The sequence below is a fragment of the Amia ocellicauda genome, unplaced genomic scaffold (genome assembly GCF_036373705.1).
Source record: "Amia ocellicauda isolate fAmiCal2 unplaced genomic scaffold, fAmiCal2.hap1 HAP1_SCAFFOLD_170, whole genome shotgun sequence".
In the NCBI taxonomy this organism is placed as follows: domain Eukaryota; kingdom Metazoa; phylum Chordata; class Actinopteri; order Amiiformes; family Amiidae; genus Amia; species Amia ocellicauda.
In genome coordinates, this window is record NW_027102733.1 from 59731 (window position 1) to 74137 (window position 14407).

General features: G+C 43.6%; 12 non-coding genes across 12 annotated transcripts; all 12 read left to right on the forward strand.

The window, feature by feature from the left end:
- Positions 1-335: 335 nt before the first annotated feature.
- LOC136723870 (5S ribosomal RNA) lies at positions 336-454 on the forward strand. The gene has a single exon (XR_010806828.1). It is a non-coding gene; the product is annotated as a 5S ribosomal RNA (ribosomal RNA).
- A 1055-nt stretch (positions 455-1509) lies between these two features.
- LOC136723919 (5S ribosomal RNA) lies at positions 1510-1628 on the forward strand. The gene has a single exon (XR_010806872.1). It is a non-coding gene; the product is annotated as a 5S ribosomal RNA (ribosomal RNA).
- A 1066-nt stretch (positions 1629-2694) lies between these two features.
- On the forward strand, positions 2695-2813 carry LOC136723939 (5S ribosomal RNA). Its single transcript, XR_010806887.1, has one exon. It is a non-coding gene; the product is annotated as a 5S ribosomal RNA (ribosomal RNA).
- A 1066-nt stretch (positions 2814-3879) lies between these two features.
- Positions 3880-3998, forward strand: LOC136723902 (5S ribosomal RNA). The gene has a single exon (XR_010806857.1). It is a non-coding gene; the product is annotated as a 5S ribosomal RNA (ribosomal RNA).
- Positions 3999-5064: 1066 nt separating this feature from the next.
- Positions 5065-5183, forward strand: LOC136723940 (5S ribosomal RNA). Its single transcript, XR_010806888.1, has one exon. It is a non-coding gene; the product is annotated as a 5S ribosomal RNA (ribosomal RNA).
- A 1056-nt stretch (positions 5184-6239) lies between these two features.
- LOC136723942 (5S ribosomal RNA) lies at positions 6240-6358 on the forward strand. The gene has a single exon (XR_010806890.1). It is a non-coding gene; the product is annotated as a 5S ribosomal RNA (ribosomal RNA).
- A 1056-nt stretch (positions 6359-7414) lies between these two features.
- LOC136723879 (5S ribosomal RNA) lies at positions 7415-7533 on the forward strand. Its single transcript, XR_010806836.1, has one exon. It is a non-coding gene; the product is annotated as a 5S ribosomal RNA (ribosomal RNA).
- A 1066-nt stretch (positions 7534-8599) lies between these two features.
- Positions 8600-8718, forward strand: LOC136723890 (5S ribosomal RNA). Its single transcript, XR_010806846.1, has one exon. It is a non-coding gene; the product is annotated as a 5S ribosomal RNA (ribosomal RNA).
- Positions 8719-9784: 1066 nt separating this feature from the next.
- LOC136723906 (5S ribosomal RNA) lies at positions 9785-9903 on the forward strand. The gene has a single exon (XR_010806860.1). It is a non-coding gene; the product is annotated as a 5S ribosomal RNA (ribosomal RNA).
- A 1065-nt stretch (positions 9904-10968) lies between these two features.
- Positions 10969-11087, forward strand: LOC136723907 (5S ribosomal RNA). The gene has a single exon (XR_010806861.1). It is a non-coding gene; the product is annotated as a 5S ribosomal RNA (ribosomal RNA).
- A 1054-nt stretch (positions 11088-12141) lies between these two features.
- LOC136723969 (5S ribosomal RNA) lies at positions 12142-12260 on the forward strand. The gene has a single exon (XR_010806915.1). It is a non-coding gene; the product is annotated as a 5S ribosomal RNA (ribosomal RNA).
- Positions 12261-13315: 1055 nt separating this feature from the next.
- Positions 13316-13434, forward strand: LOC136723911 (5S ribosomal RNA). The gene has a single exon (XR_010806865.1). It is a non-coding gene; the product is annotated as a 5S ribosomal RNA (ribosomal RNA).
- The last annotated feature ends 973 nt before the right edge of the window (positions 13435-14407 follow it).

Here is a 14407-nt window from a genome sequence, read left to right on the forward strand (position 1 = left end):
TGATGCAACCTCCTTTCAGTTTCATACTGCATGTCAATTGAAATCCTTACTGAAATGCACACCTTCTCAAGATTGCGCTTGACTGGCGTGTCAGGCACTCAATTACAGCTGTTTTATCAAGACAATGTGTTCGATTTGTAAAATATAGTTCCGGTCTGGTGTGGCACCCCAGCTAACGCACAACGTTGCCACAACGTGGCGTGTTAGCAGGGACTGTCTGCGGCGCGCTGGTGTGTCCCGGGCTTTAGAGTAGAGAGACAGTTCAACTGTAAGTATGAATGGCAGAAACGGATATTGCCTTCCCTTTAAATAGAGCGTCAGGGACAGCCTCCCTGGCTTACGGCCATACTAGCCTGAATACGCCCGATCTCGTCCGATCTCGGAAGCCAAGCAGGCTCGGGCCTGGTCAGTACTTGGATGGGAGACCGCCTGGGAATACCAGGTGCTGTAAGCTTTTGCACCTTTTACACACCAGAGGGCGACAAATCACGAGTTTTAACTTTGGATACACACAATTTCATCATTATTTCAGATTTTACTTCCCCAAATACACAGGCATACAATAGATCTTGTTCTCCAACGTAAACGGTCCCTAGTAACTAGGGTACATTCGTAAATAAATTGAGCATCATGGCTAGAAGTGACTAAATGTTGCCTAATCTTTCTCATCAAGAAATGACACAATTACAGCAACACAAAAAGGAACTCCACCGGACAAAGTTCAGTGCTCACAAGGAGCCTCATTCAACACACACGGTTCCATTCCCATTCATGCAAAGCACGAAAGTGTAAAACTTGGGAACGTACTTGAGAGCAAAGATCACATTCAATCTCATTCAAGGCACGGATGTGAATGCAACGGGATGAAATTACTGAAATGATGCCTGCCATCGAACTGTGATGATGGACTACCCGACTCGCCAATAATATTGGGTTCTGGTGTATTGAAATACAGGAGCTGCTGGATTTGTGTGTTTTCTTACCCCCTCACCATAGTTTGTCAAATGTTTAAACAACTGAACTTATATTCAAGGTTTGTTTCTCTTCATATGTTTTACTGGTTTACATTTGTCTCAGCAACCTGTTGAATGATTCATCTGCTTTCAAAACAAAATGACAACAGGATGAATGCACACACTTGAAAATACACTACATGCAATGTTATGCATCATAGTGATGCAACCTCCTTTCAGTTTCATACTGCATGTCAATTGAAATCCTTACTGAAATGCACACCTTCTCAAGATTGCGCTTGACTGGCGTGACAGGCACTCAATTACAGCTGTTTTATCAAGACAATGTGTTCGTTTTGTAAAATATAGTTCCGGTCTGGTGTGGCACCCCAGCTAACGCACAACGTTGCCACAACGTGGCGTGTTAGCAGGGACAGTCTGCGGCGCGCTGGTGTGTCCCGGGCTTTAGAGTAGAGAGACAGTTCAACTGTAAGTATGAACGGCAGAAACGGATATTGCCTTCCCTTTAAGTAGAGCGTCAGGAACAGCCTCCCTGGCTTATGGCCATTCTAGCCTGAATACGCCCGATCTCGTCCGATCTCGGAAGCCAAGCAGGCTCGGGCCTGGTCAGCACTTGGATGGGAGACTGCCTGGGAATACCAGGTGCTGTAAGCTTTTGCACCTTTTACACACCAGAGGGCGACAAATCACGAGTTTTAACTTTGGATACACACAATTTCATCATTATTTCAGATTTGACTTCCCCAAATACACAGGCATACAATAGATCTTGTTCTCCAACGTAAACGGTCCCTAGTAACTAGGGTACATTCGTAACTAAATTGAGCATCATGGCTAGAAGTGACTAAATGTTGCCTAATCTTTCTCATCAAGAAATGACACAATTACAGCAACACAAAAAGGAACTCCACCGGACAAAGTTCAGTGCTCACAAGGAGCCTCATTCAACACACACGGTTCCATTCCCATTCATGCAAAGCAAGAAAGTGTAAAACTTGGGAACATACTTGAGAGCAAAGATCACATTCAATCTCATTCAAGGCACGGATGTGAATGCAACGGGATGAAATTACTGAAATGATGCCTGCCCTCGAACTGTGATGATGGACTACCCGACTCGCCAATCATGTTGGGTTCTGGTGTATTGAAATACAGGAGCTGCTGGATTTGTATGTTTTCTTACCCCCTCACCATAGTTTGTCAAATGTTTAAACAACTGAACTTATATTCAAGGTTTGTTTCTCTTCATATGTTTTACTGGTTTACATTTGTCTCAGCAACCTGTTGAATGATTCTTCTGCTTTCAAAACAAAATGACAACAGGATGAATGCACACACTTGAAAATACAATACATGCAATGTTATGCATCATAGTGATGCAACCTCCTTTCAGTTTCATACTGCATGTCAATTGAAATCCTTACTGAAATGCACACCTTGTCAAGATTGCGCTTGACTCGCGTGTCAGGCACTCAATTACAGCTGTTTTATCAAGACAATGTGTTCGTTTTGTAATATATAGTTCCGGTCTGGTGTGGCACCCCAGCTAACGCACAACGTTGCCACAATGTTGCCACAACGTGGCGTGTTAGCAGGGACTGTCTGCGGCGCGCTGGTGTGTCCCGGGCTTTAGAGTAGAGAGACAGTTCAACTGTAAGTATGAACGGCAGAAACGGATATTGCCTTCCCTTTAAGTAGAGCGTCAGGGAGAGCCTCCCTGGCTTACGGCCATACTAGCCTGAATACGCCCGATCTCGTCCGATCTCGGAAGCTAAGCAGGCTCGGGCCTGGTCAGTACTTGGATGGGAGACCGCCTGGGAATACCAGGTGCTGTAAGCTTTTGCATCTTTTACACACCAGAGGGCGACAAATCACGAGTTTTAACTTTGGATACACGCAATTTCATCATTATTTCAGATTTGACTTCCCCAAATACACAGGCATACAATAGATCTTGTTCTCCAACGTAAACGGTCCCTAGTAACTAGGGTACATTCGTAAATAAATTGAGCATCATGGCTAGAAGTGACTAAATGTTGCCTAATCTTTCTCATCGAGAAATGACACAATTACAGCAACACAAAAAGGAACTCCACCGGACAAAGTTCAGTGCTCACAAGGAGCCTCATTCAACACACACGGTTCCATTCCCATTCATGCAAAGCACGAAAGTGTAAAACTTGGGAACATACTTGAGAGCAAAGATCACATTCAATCTCATTCAAGGCACGGATGTGAATGCAACGGGATGAAATTACTGAAATGATGCCTGCCCTCGAACTGTGATGATGGACTACCCGACTCGCCAATAATATTGGGTTCTGGTGTATTGAAATACAGGAGCTGCTGGATTTGTGTGTTTTCTTACCCCCTCACCATAGTTTGTCAAATGTTTAAACAACTGAACTTATATTCAAGGTTTGTTTCTCTTCATATGTTTTACTGGTTTACATTTGTCTCAGCAACCTGTTGAATGATTCTTCTGCTTTCAAAACAAAATGACAACAGGATGAATGCAAACACTTGAAAATACAATACATGCAATGTTATGCATCATAGTGATGCAACCTCCTTTCAGTTTCATACTGCATGTCAATTGAAATCCTTACTGAAATGCACACCTTCTCAAGATTGCGCTTGACTGGCGTGTCAGGCACTCAATTACAGCTGTTTTATCAAGACAATGTGTTCGTTTTGTAATATATAGTTCCGGTCTGGTGTGGCACCCCAGCTAACGCACAACGTTGCCACAATGTTGCCACAACGTGGCGTGTTAGCAGGGACTGTCTGCGGCGCGCTGGTGTGTCCCGGGCTTTAGAGTAGAGAGACAGTTCAACTGTAAGTATGAACGGCAGAAACGGATATTGCCTTCCCTTTAAGTAGAGCGTCAGGGACAGCCTCCCTGGCTTACGGCCATACTAGCCTGAATACGCCCAATCTCGTCCGATCTCGGAAGCTAAGCAGGCTCGGGCCTGGTCAGTATTTGGATGGGAGACCGCCTGGGAATACCAGGTGCTGTAAGCTTTTGCATCTTTTACACACCAAAGGGCGACAAATCACAAGTTTTAACTTTGGATACACGCAATTTCATCATTATTTCAGATTTGACTTCCCCAAATACACAGGCATACAATAGATCTTGTTCTCCAACGTAAACGGTCCCTAGTAACTAGTGTACATTTGTAAATAAATTGAGCATCATGGCTAGAAGTGACTAAATGTTGCCTAATCTTTCTCATCGAGAAATGACACAATTACAGCAACACAAAAAGGAACTCCACCGGACAAAGTTCAGTGCTCACAAGGAGCCTCATTCAACACACACGGTTCCATTCCCATTCATGCAAAGCACGAAAGTGTAAAACTTGGGAACATACTTGAGAGCAAAGATCACATTGAATCTCATTCAAGGCACGGATGTGAATGCAACGGGATGAAATTACTGAAATGATGCCTGCCCTCGAACTGTGATGATGGACTACCCGACTCGCCAATAATATTGGGTTCTGGTGTATTGAAATACAGGAGCTGCTGGATTTGTGTGTTTTCTTACCCCCTCACCATAGTTTGTCAAATGTTTAAACAACTGAACTTATATTCAAGGTTTGTTTCTCTTCATATGTTTTACTGGTTTACATTTGTCTCAGCAACCTGTTGAATGATTCTTCTGCTTTCAAAACAAAATGACAACAGGATGAATGCACACACTTGAAAATACAATACATGCAATGTTATGCATCATAGTGATGCAACCTCCTTTCAGTTTCATACTGCATGTCAATTGAAATCCTTACTGAAATGCACACCTTCTCAAGATTGCGCTTGACTGGCGTGTCAGGCACTCAATTACAGCTGTTTTATCAAGACAATGTGTTCGTTTTGTAATATATAGTTCCGGTCTGGTGTGGCACCCCAGCTAACGCACAACGTTGCCACAATGTTGCCACAACGTTTCGTGTTAGCAGGGACTGTCTGCGGCGCGCTGGTGTGTCCCGGGCTTTAGAGTAGAGAGACAGTTCAACTGTAAGTATGAACGGCAGAAACGGATATTGCCTTCCCTTTAAGTAGAGCGTCAGGGACAGCCTCCCTGGCTTACGGCCATACTAGCCTGAATACGCCCGATCTCGTCCGATCTCGGAAGCTAAGCAGGCTCGGGCCTGGTCAGTACTTGGATGGGAGACCGCCTGGGAATACCAGGTGCTGTAAGCTTTTGCATCTTTTACACACCAGAGGGCGACAAATCACGAGTTTTAACTTTGGATACACGCAATTTCATCATTATTTCAGATTTGACTTCCCCAAATACACAGGCATACAATAGATCTTGTTCTCCAACGTAAACGGTCCCTAGTAACTAGGGTACATTCGTAAATAAATTGAGCATCATGGCTAGAAGTGACTAAATGTTGCCTAATCTTTCTCATCGAGAAATGACACAATTACAGCAACACAAAAAGGAACTCCACCGGACAAAGTTCAGTGCTCACAAGGAGCCTCATTCAACACACACGGTTCCATTCCCATTCATGCAAAGCACGAAAGTGTAAAACTTGGGAACATACTTGAGAGCAAAGATCACATTCAATCTCATTCAAGGCACGGATGTGAATGCAACGGGATGAAATTACTGAAATGATGCCTGCCCTCGAACTGTGATGATGGACTACCCGACTCGCCAATAATATTGGGTTCTGGTGTATTGAAATACAGGAGCTGCTGGATTTGTGTGTTTTCTTACCCCCTCACCATAGTTTGTCAAATGTTTAAACAACTGAACTTATATTCAAGGTTTGTTTCTCTTCATATGTTTTACTGGTTTACATTTGTCTCAGCAACCTGTTGAATGATTCTTCTGCTTTCAAAACAAAATGACAACAGGATGAATGCACACACTTGAAAATACAAAACATGCAATGTTATGCATCATAGTGATGCAACCTCCTTTCAGTTTCATACTGCATGTCAATTGAAATCCTTACTGAAATGCACACCTTCTCAAGATTGCGCTTGACTGGCGTGTCAGGCACTCAATTACAGCTGTTTTATCAAGACAAATGTGTTCGTTTTGTAAAATATAGTTCCGGTCTGGTGTGGCACCCCAGCTAACGCACAACGTTGCCACAACGTGGCATATTAGCAGGGACTGTCTGCGGCGCGCTGGTGTGTCCCGGGCTTTAGAGTAGAGAGACAGTTCAACTGTAAGTATGAACGGCAGAAACGGATATTGCCATCCCTTTAAGTAGAGCGTCAGGGACAGCCTCCCTGGCTTACGGCCATACTAGCCTGAATACGCCCGATCTCGTCCGATCTCGGAAGCTAAGCAGGCTCGGGCCTGGTCAGTACTTGGATGGGAGACCGCCTGGGAATACCAGGTGCTGTAAGCTTTTGCATCTTTTACACACCAGAGCGCGACAAATCACGAGTTTTAACTTTGGATACACGCAATTTCATCATTATTTCAGATTTGACTTCCCCAAATACACAGGCATACAATAGATCTTGTTCTCCAACGTAAACGGTCCCTAGTAACTAGGGTACATTCGTAAATAAATTGAGCATCATGGCTAGAAGTGACTAAATGTTGCCTAATCTTTCTCATCGAGAAATGACACAATTACAGCAACACAAAAAGGAACTCCACCGGACAAAGATCAGTGCTCACAAGGAGCCTCATTCAACACACACGGTTCCATTCCCATTCATGCAAAGCACGAAAGTGTAAAACTTGGGAACATACTTGAGAGCAAAGATCACATTCAATCTCATTCAAGGCACGGATGTGAATGCAACGGGGTGAAATTACTGAAATGATGCCTGCCCTCGAACTGTGAAGATGGACTACCCGACTCGCCAATAATATTGGGTTCTGGTGTATTGAAATACAGGAGCTGCTGGATTTGTGTGTTTTCTTACCCCCTCACCATAGTTTGTCAAATGTTTAAACAACTGAACTTATATTCAAGGTTTGTTTCTCTTCATATGTTTTACTGGTTTACATTTGTCTCAGCAACCTGTTGAATGATTCTTCTGCTTTCAAAACAAAATGACAACAGGATGAATGCACACACTTGAAAATATAATACATGCAATGTTATGCATCATAGTGATGCAACCTCCTTTCAGTTTCATACTGCATGTCAATTGAAATCCTTACTGAAATGCACACCTTCTCAAGATTGCGCTTGACTGGCGTGTCAGGCACTCAATTACAGCTGTTTTATCAAGACAAATGTGTTCGTTTTGTAAAATATAGTTCCGGTCTGGTGTGGCACCCCAGCTAACGCACAACGTTGCCACAACGTTTCGTGTTAGCAGGGACTGTCTGCGGCGCGCTGGTGTGTCCCGGACTTTAGAGTAGAGAGACAGTTCAACTGCAAGCATGAGCGGCAGAAACGGATATTGCCTTCCCTTTAAGAAGAGCGTCAGGGACAGCCTCCCTGGCTTACGGCCATACTAGCCTGAATACGCCCGATCTCGTCCGATCTCGGAAGCTAAGCTGGCTCGGGCCTGGTCAGTACTTGGATGGGAGACCGCCTGGGAATACCAGGTGCTGTAAGCTTTTGCATATTTTACACACCAGAGGGCGACAAATCACGAGTTTTAACTTTGGATACACACAATTTCATCATTATTTCAGGTTTTACTTCCCCAAATACACAGGCATACAATAGATCTTGTTCTCCAACGTAAAAGGTCCCTAGTAACTAGGGTACATTCATAAATAAATTGAGCATCATGGCTAGAAGTGTCTAAATGTTGCCTAATCTTTCTCATCGAGAAATGACACAATTACAGCAACACAAAAAGGAACTCCACCGGACAAAGTTCAGTGCTCACAAGGAGCCTCATTCAACACACACGGTTCCATTCCCATTCATGCAAAGCACGAAAGTGTAAAACTTGGGAACATACTTGAGAGCAAAGATCACATTCAATCTCATTCAAGGCACGGATGTGAATGCAACGGGATGAAATTACTGAAATGATGCCTGCCCTCGAACTGTGATGATGGACTACCCGACTCGCCAATAATATTGGGTTCTGGTGTATTGAAATACAGGAGCTGCTGGATTTGTGTGTTTTCTTACCCCCTCACCATAGTTTGTCAAATGTTTAAACAACTGAACTTATATTCAAGGTTTATTTTTCTTCATATGTTTTACTGGTTTACATTTGTCTCAGCAACCTGTTGAATGATTCTTCTGCTTTCAAAACAAAATGACAACAGGATGAATGCACACACTTGAAAATACAATACATGCAATGTTATGCATCATAGTGATGCAACCTCCTTTCAGTTTCATACTGCATGTCAATTGAAATCCTTACTGAAATGCACACCTTCTCAAGATTGCGCTTGACTGGCGTGTCAGGCACTCAATTACAGCTGTTTTATCAAAACAATGTGTTCGTTTTGTAATATATACTTCCGGTCTGGTGTGGCACCCCAGCTAACGCACAACGTTGCCACAATGTTGCCACAACGTGGCGTGTTAGCAGGGACTGTCTGCGGCGCGCTGGTGTGTCCCGGGCTTTAGAGTAGAGAGACAGTTCAACTGTAAGTATGAACGGCAGAAACGGATATTGCCTTCCCTTTAAGTAGAGCGTCAGGGACAGCCTTCCTGGCTTACGGCCATACTAGCCTGAATACGCTCGATCTCGTCCGATCTCGGAAGCTAAGCAGGCTCGGGCCTGGTCAGTACTTGAATGGGAGACCGCCTGGGAATACCAGGTGCTGTAAGCTTTTGCATCTTTTACACACCAGAGGGCGACAAATCACGAGTTTTAACTTTGGATACACGCAATTTCATCATTATTTCAGATTTGACTTCCCCAAATACACAGGCATACAATAGATCTTGTTCTCCAACGTAAACGGTCCCTAGTAACTAGGGTACATTCATAAATAAATTGAGCATCATGGCTAGAAGTGACTAAATGTTGCCTAATCTTTCTCATCGAGAAATGACACAATTACAGCAACACAAAAAGGAACTCCACCGGACAAAGTTCAGTGCTCACAAGGAGCCTCATTCAACACACACGGTTCCATTCCCATTCATGCAAAGCACGAAAGTGTAAAACTTGGGAACATACTTGAGAGCAAAGATCACATTCAATCTCATTCAAGGCACGGATGTGAATGCAACGGGATGAAATTACTGAAATGATGCCTGCCCTCGAACTGTGATGATGGACTACCTGATTCGCCAATAATATTGGGTTCTGGTGTATTGAAATACAGGAGCTGCTGGATTTGTGTGTTTTCTTACCCCCTCACCATAGTTTGTCAAATGTTTAAACAACTGAACTTATATTCAAGGTTTGTTTCTCTTCATATGTTTTACTGGTTTACATTTGTCTCAGCAACCTGTTGAATGATTCTTCTGCTTTCAAAACAAAATGACAACAGGATGAATGCACACACTTGAAAATACAATACATGCAATGTTATGCATCATAGTGATGCAACCTCCTTTCAGTTTCATACTGCATGTCAATTGAAATCCTTACTGAAATGCACACCTTCTCAAGATTGCGCTTGACTGGCGTGTCAGGCACTCAATTACAGCTGTTTTATCAAGACAATGTGTTCGTTTTGTAAAATATAGTTCCGGTCTGGTGTGGCACCCCAGCTAACGCACAACGTTGCCACAACGTTGCCACAACGTGGCGTGTTAGCAGGGACTGTCTGCGGCGCGCTGGTGTGTCCCGGGCTTTAGAGTAGAGAGACAGTTCAACTGTAAGTATGAACGGCAGAAACGGATATTGCCTTCCCTTTAACTAGAGCGTCAGGGACAGCCTCCCTGGCTTACGGCCATATTAGCCTGAATACGCCCGATCTCGTCCGATCTCGGAAGCCAAGCAGGCTCGGGTCTGGTCAGTACTTGGATGGGAGACCGCCTGGGAATACCAGGTGCTGTAAGCTTCTTCACCTTTTACACACCAGAGGGCGACAAATCACGAGTTTTAACTTTGGATACACACAATTTCATCATTATTTCAGATTTTACTTCCCCAAATACACAGGCATACAATAGATCTTGTTCTCCAACGTAAACGGTCCCTAGTAACTAGGGTACATTCGTAAATAAATTGAGCATCATGGCTAGAAGTGACTAAATGTTGCCTAATCTTTCTCATCGAGAAATGACACAATTACAGCAACACAAAAAGAACTCCACCGGACAAAGTTCAGTGCTCACAAGGAGCCTCATTCAACACACACGGTTCCATTCCCATTCATGCAAAGCACGAAAGTGTAAAACTTGGGAACATACTTGAGAGCAAAGATCACATTCAATCTCATTCAAGGCACGGATGTGAATGCAACGGGATGAAATTACTGAAATGATGCCTGCCCTCGAACTGTGATGATGGACTACCCGACTCGCCAATAATATTGGCTTCTGGTGTATTGAAATACAGGAGCTGCTGGATTTGTGTCATTTCTTACCCCCTCACCATAGTTTGTCAAATGTTTAAACAACTGAACTTATATTGAAGGTTTGTTTCTCTTCATATGTTTTACTGGTTTACATTTGTCTCAGCAACCTGTTGAATGATTCTTCTGCTTTCAAAACAAAATGACAACAGGATGAATGCACACACTTGAAAATACAATACATGCAATGTTATGCATCATAGTGATGCAACCTCCTTTCAGTTTCATACTGCATGTCAATTGAAATCCTTACTGAAATGCACACCTTCTCAAGATTGCGCTTGACTGGCGTGTCAGGCACTCAATTACAGCTGTTTTATCAAGACAATGTGTTCGTTTTGTAAAATATAGTTCCGGTCTGGTGTGGCACCCCAGCTAACGCACAACGTTGCCACAACGTTGCCACAACGTGGCGTGTTAGCAGGGACTGTCTGCGGCGCGCTGGTGTGTCCCGGGCTTTAGAGTAGAGAGACAGTTCAACTGTAAGTATGAACGGCAGAAACGGATATTGCCTTCCCTTTAACTAGAGCGTCAGGGACAGCCTCCCTGGCTTACGGCCATATTAGCCTGAATACGCCCGATCTCGTCCGATCTCGGAAGCCAAGCAGGCTCGGGTCTGGTCAGTACTTGGATGGGAGACCGCCTGGGAATACCAGGTGCTGTAAGCTTCTTCACCTTTTACACACCAGAGGGCGACAAATCACGAGTTTTAACTTTGGATACACACAATTTCATCATTATTTCAGATTTTACTTCCCCAAATACACAGGCATACAATAGATCTTGTTCTCCAACGTAAACGGTCCCTAGTAACTAGGGTACATTCGTAAATAAATTGAGCATCATGGCTAGAAGTGACTAAATGTTGCCTAATCTTTCTCATCGAGAAATGACACAATTACAGCAACACAAAAAGAACTCCACCGGACAAAGTTCAGTGCTCACAAGGAGCCTCATTCAACACACACGGTTCCATTCCCATTCATGCAAAGCACGAAAGTGTAAAACTTGGGAACATACTTGAGAGCAAAGATCACATTCAATCTCATTCAAGGCACGGATGTGAATGCAACGGGATGAAATTACTGAAATGATGCCTGCCCTCGAACTGTGATGATGGACTACCCGACTCGCCAATAATATTGGCTTCTGGTGTATTGAAATACAGGAGCTGCTGGATTTGTGTCATTTCTTACCCCCTCACCATAGTTTGTCAAATGTTTAAACAACTGAACTTATATTGAAGGTTTGTTTCTCTTCATATGTTTTACTGGTTTACATTTGTCTCAGCAACCTGTTGAATGATTCTTCTGCTTTCAAAACAAAATGACAACAGGATGAATGCACACACTTGAAAATACAATACATGCAATGTTATGCATCATAGTGATGCAACCTCCTTTCAGTTTCATACTGCATGTCAATTGAAATCCTTACTGAAATGCACACCTTCTCAAGATTGCGCTTGACTGGCGTGTCAGGCACTCAATTACAGCTGTTTTATCAAGACAATGTGTTCGTTTTGTAAAATATAGTTCCGGTCTGGTGTGGCACCCCAGCTAACGCACAACGTTGCCACAACGTGGCGTGTTAGCAGGGACTGTCTGTGGCGCGCTGGTGTGTCCCGGGCTTTAGAGTAGAGAGACAGTTCAACTGTAAGTATGAATGGCAGAAACGGATATTGCCTTCCCTTTAAATAGAGCGTCAGGGACAGCCTCCCTGGCTTACGGCCATACTAGCCTGAATACGCCCGATCTCGTCCGATCTCGGAAGCCAAGCAGGCTCGGGCCTGGTTAGTACTTGGATGGGAGACCGCCTGGGAATACCAGGTGCTGTAAGCTTTTGCACCTTTTACACACCAGAGGGCGACAAATCACGAGTTTTAACTTTGGATACACACAATTTCATCATTATTTCAGATTTTACTTCCCCAAATACACAGGCATACAATAGATCTTGTTCTCCAACGTAAACGGTCCCTAGTAACTAGGGTACATTCGTAAATAAATTGAGCATCATGGCTAGAAGTGACTAAATGTTGCCTAATCTTTCTCATCAAGAAATGACACAATTACAGCAACACAAAAAGGAACTCCACCGGACAAAGTTCAGTGCTCACAAGGAGCCTCATTCAACACACACGGTTCCATTCCCATTCATGCAAAGCACGAAAGTGTAAAACTTGGGAACGTACTTGAGAGCAAAGATCACATTCAATCTCATTCAAGGCACGGATGTGAATGCAACGGGATGAAATTACTGAAATGATGCCTGCCCTCGAACTGTGATGATGGACTACCCGACTCGCCAATAATATTGGGTTCTGGTGTATTGAAATACAGGAGCTGCTGGATTTGTGTGTTTTCTTACCGCCTCACCATAGTTTGTCAAATGTTTAAACAACTGAACTTATATTCAAGGTTTGTTTCTCTTCATATGTTTTACTGGTTTACATTTGTCTCAGCAACCTGTTGAATGATTCATCTGCTTTCAAAACAAAATGACAACAGGATGAATGCACACACTTGAAAATACACTACATGCAATGTTATGCATCATAGTGATGCAACCTCCTTTCAGTTTCATACTGCATGTCAATTGAAATCCTTACTGAAATGCACACCTTCTCAAGATTGCGCTTGACTGGCGTGTCAGGCACTCAATTACAGCTGTTTTATCAAGACAATGTGTTCGTTTTGTAAAATATAGTTCCGGTCTGGTGTGGCACCCCAGCTAACGCACAACGTTGCCACAACGTGGCGTGTTAGCAGGGACAGTCTGCGGCGCGCTGGTGTGTCCCGGGCTTTAGAGTAGAGAGACAGTTCAACTGTAAGTATGAACGGCAGAAACGGATATTGCCTTCCCTTTAAGTAGAGCGTCAGGAACAGCCTCCCTGGCTTATGGCCATTCTAGCCTGAATACGCCCGATCTCGTCCGATCTCGGAAGCCAAGCAGGCTCGGGCCTGGTCAGCACTTGGATGGGAGACCGCCTGGGAATACCAGGTGCTGTAAGCTTTTGCACCTTTTACACACCAGAGGGCGACAAATCACGAGTTTTAACTTTGGATACACACAATTTCATCATTATTTCAGATTTTACTTCCCCAAATACACAGGCATACAATAGATCTTGTTCTCCAACGTAAACGGTCCCTAGTAACTAGGGTACATTCGTAACTAAATTGAGCATCATGGCTAGAAGTGACTAAATGTTGCCTAATCTTTCTCATCGAGAAATGACACAATTACAGCAACACAAAAAGGAACTCCACCGGACAAAGTTCAGTGCTCACAAGGAGCCTCATTCAACACACACGGTTCCATTCCCATTCATGCAAAGCAAGAAAGTGTAAAACTTGGGAACATACTTGAGAGCAAAGATCACATTCAATCTCATTCAAGGCACGGATGTGAATGCAACGGGATGAAATTACTGAAATGATGCCTGCCCTCGAACTGTGATGATGGACTACCCGACTCGCCAATCATGTTGGGTTCTGGTGTATTGAAATACAGGAGCTGCTGGATTTGTATGTTTTCTTACCCCCTCACCATAGTTTGTCAAATGTTTAAACAACTGAACTTATATTCAAGGTTTGTTTCTCTTCATATGTTTTACTGGTTTACATTTGTCTCAGCAACCTGTTGAATGATTCTTCTGCTTTCAAAACAAAATGACAACAGGATGAATGCACACACTTGAAAATACAATACATGCAATGTTATGCATCATAGTGATGCAACCTCCTTTCAGTTTCATACTGCATGTCAATTGAAATCCTTACTGAAATGCACACCTTGTCAAGATTGCGCTTGACTGGCGTGTCAGGCACTCAATTACAGCTGTTTTATCAAGACAATGTGTTCGTTTTGTAATATATAGTTCCGGTCTGGTGTGGCACCCCAGCTAACGCACAACGTTGCCACAATGTTGCCACAACGTGGCGTGTTAGCAGGGACTGTCTGCGGCGCGCTGGTGTGTCCCGGG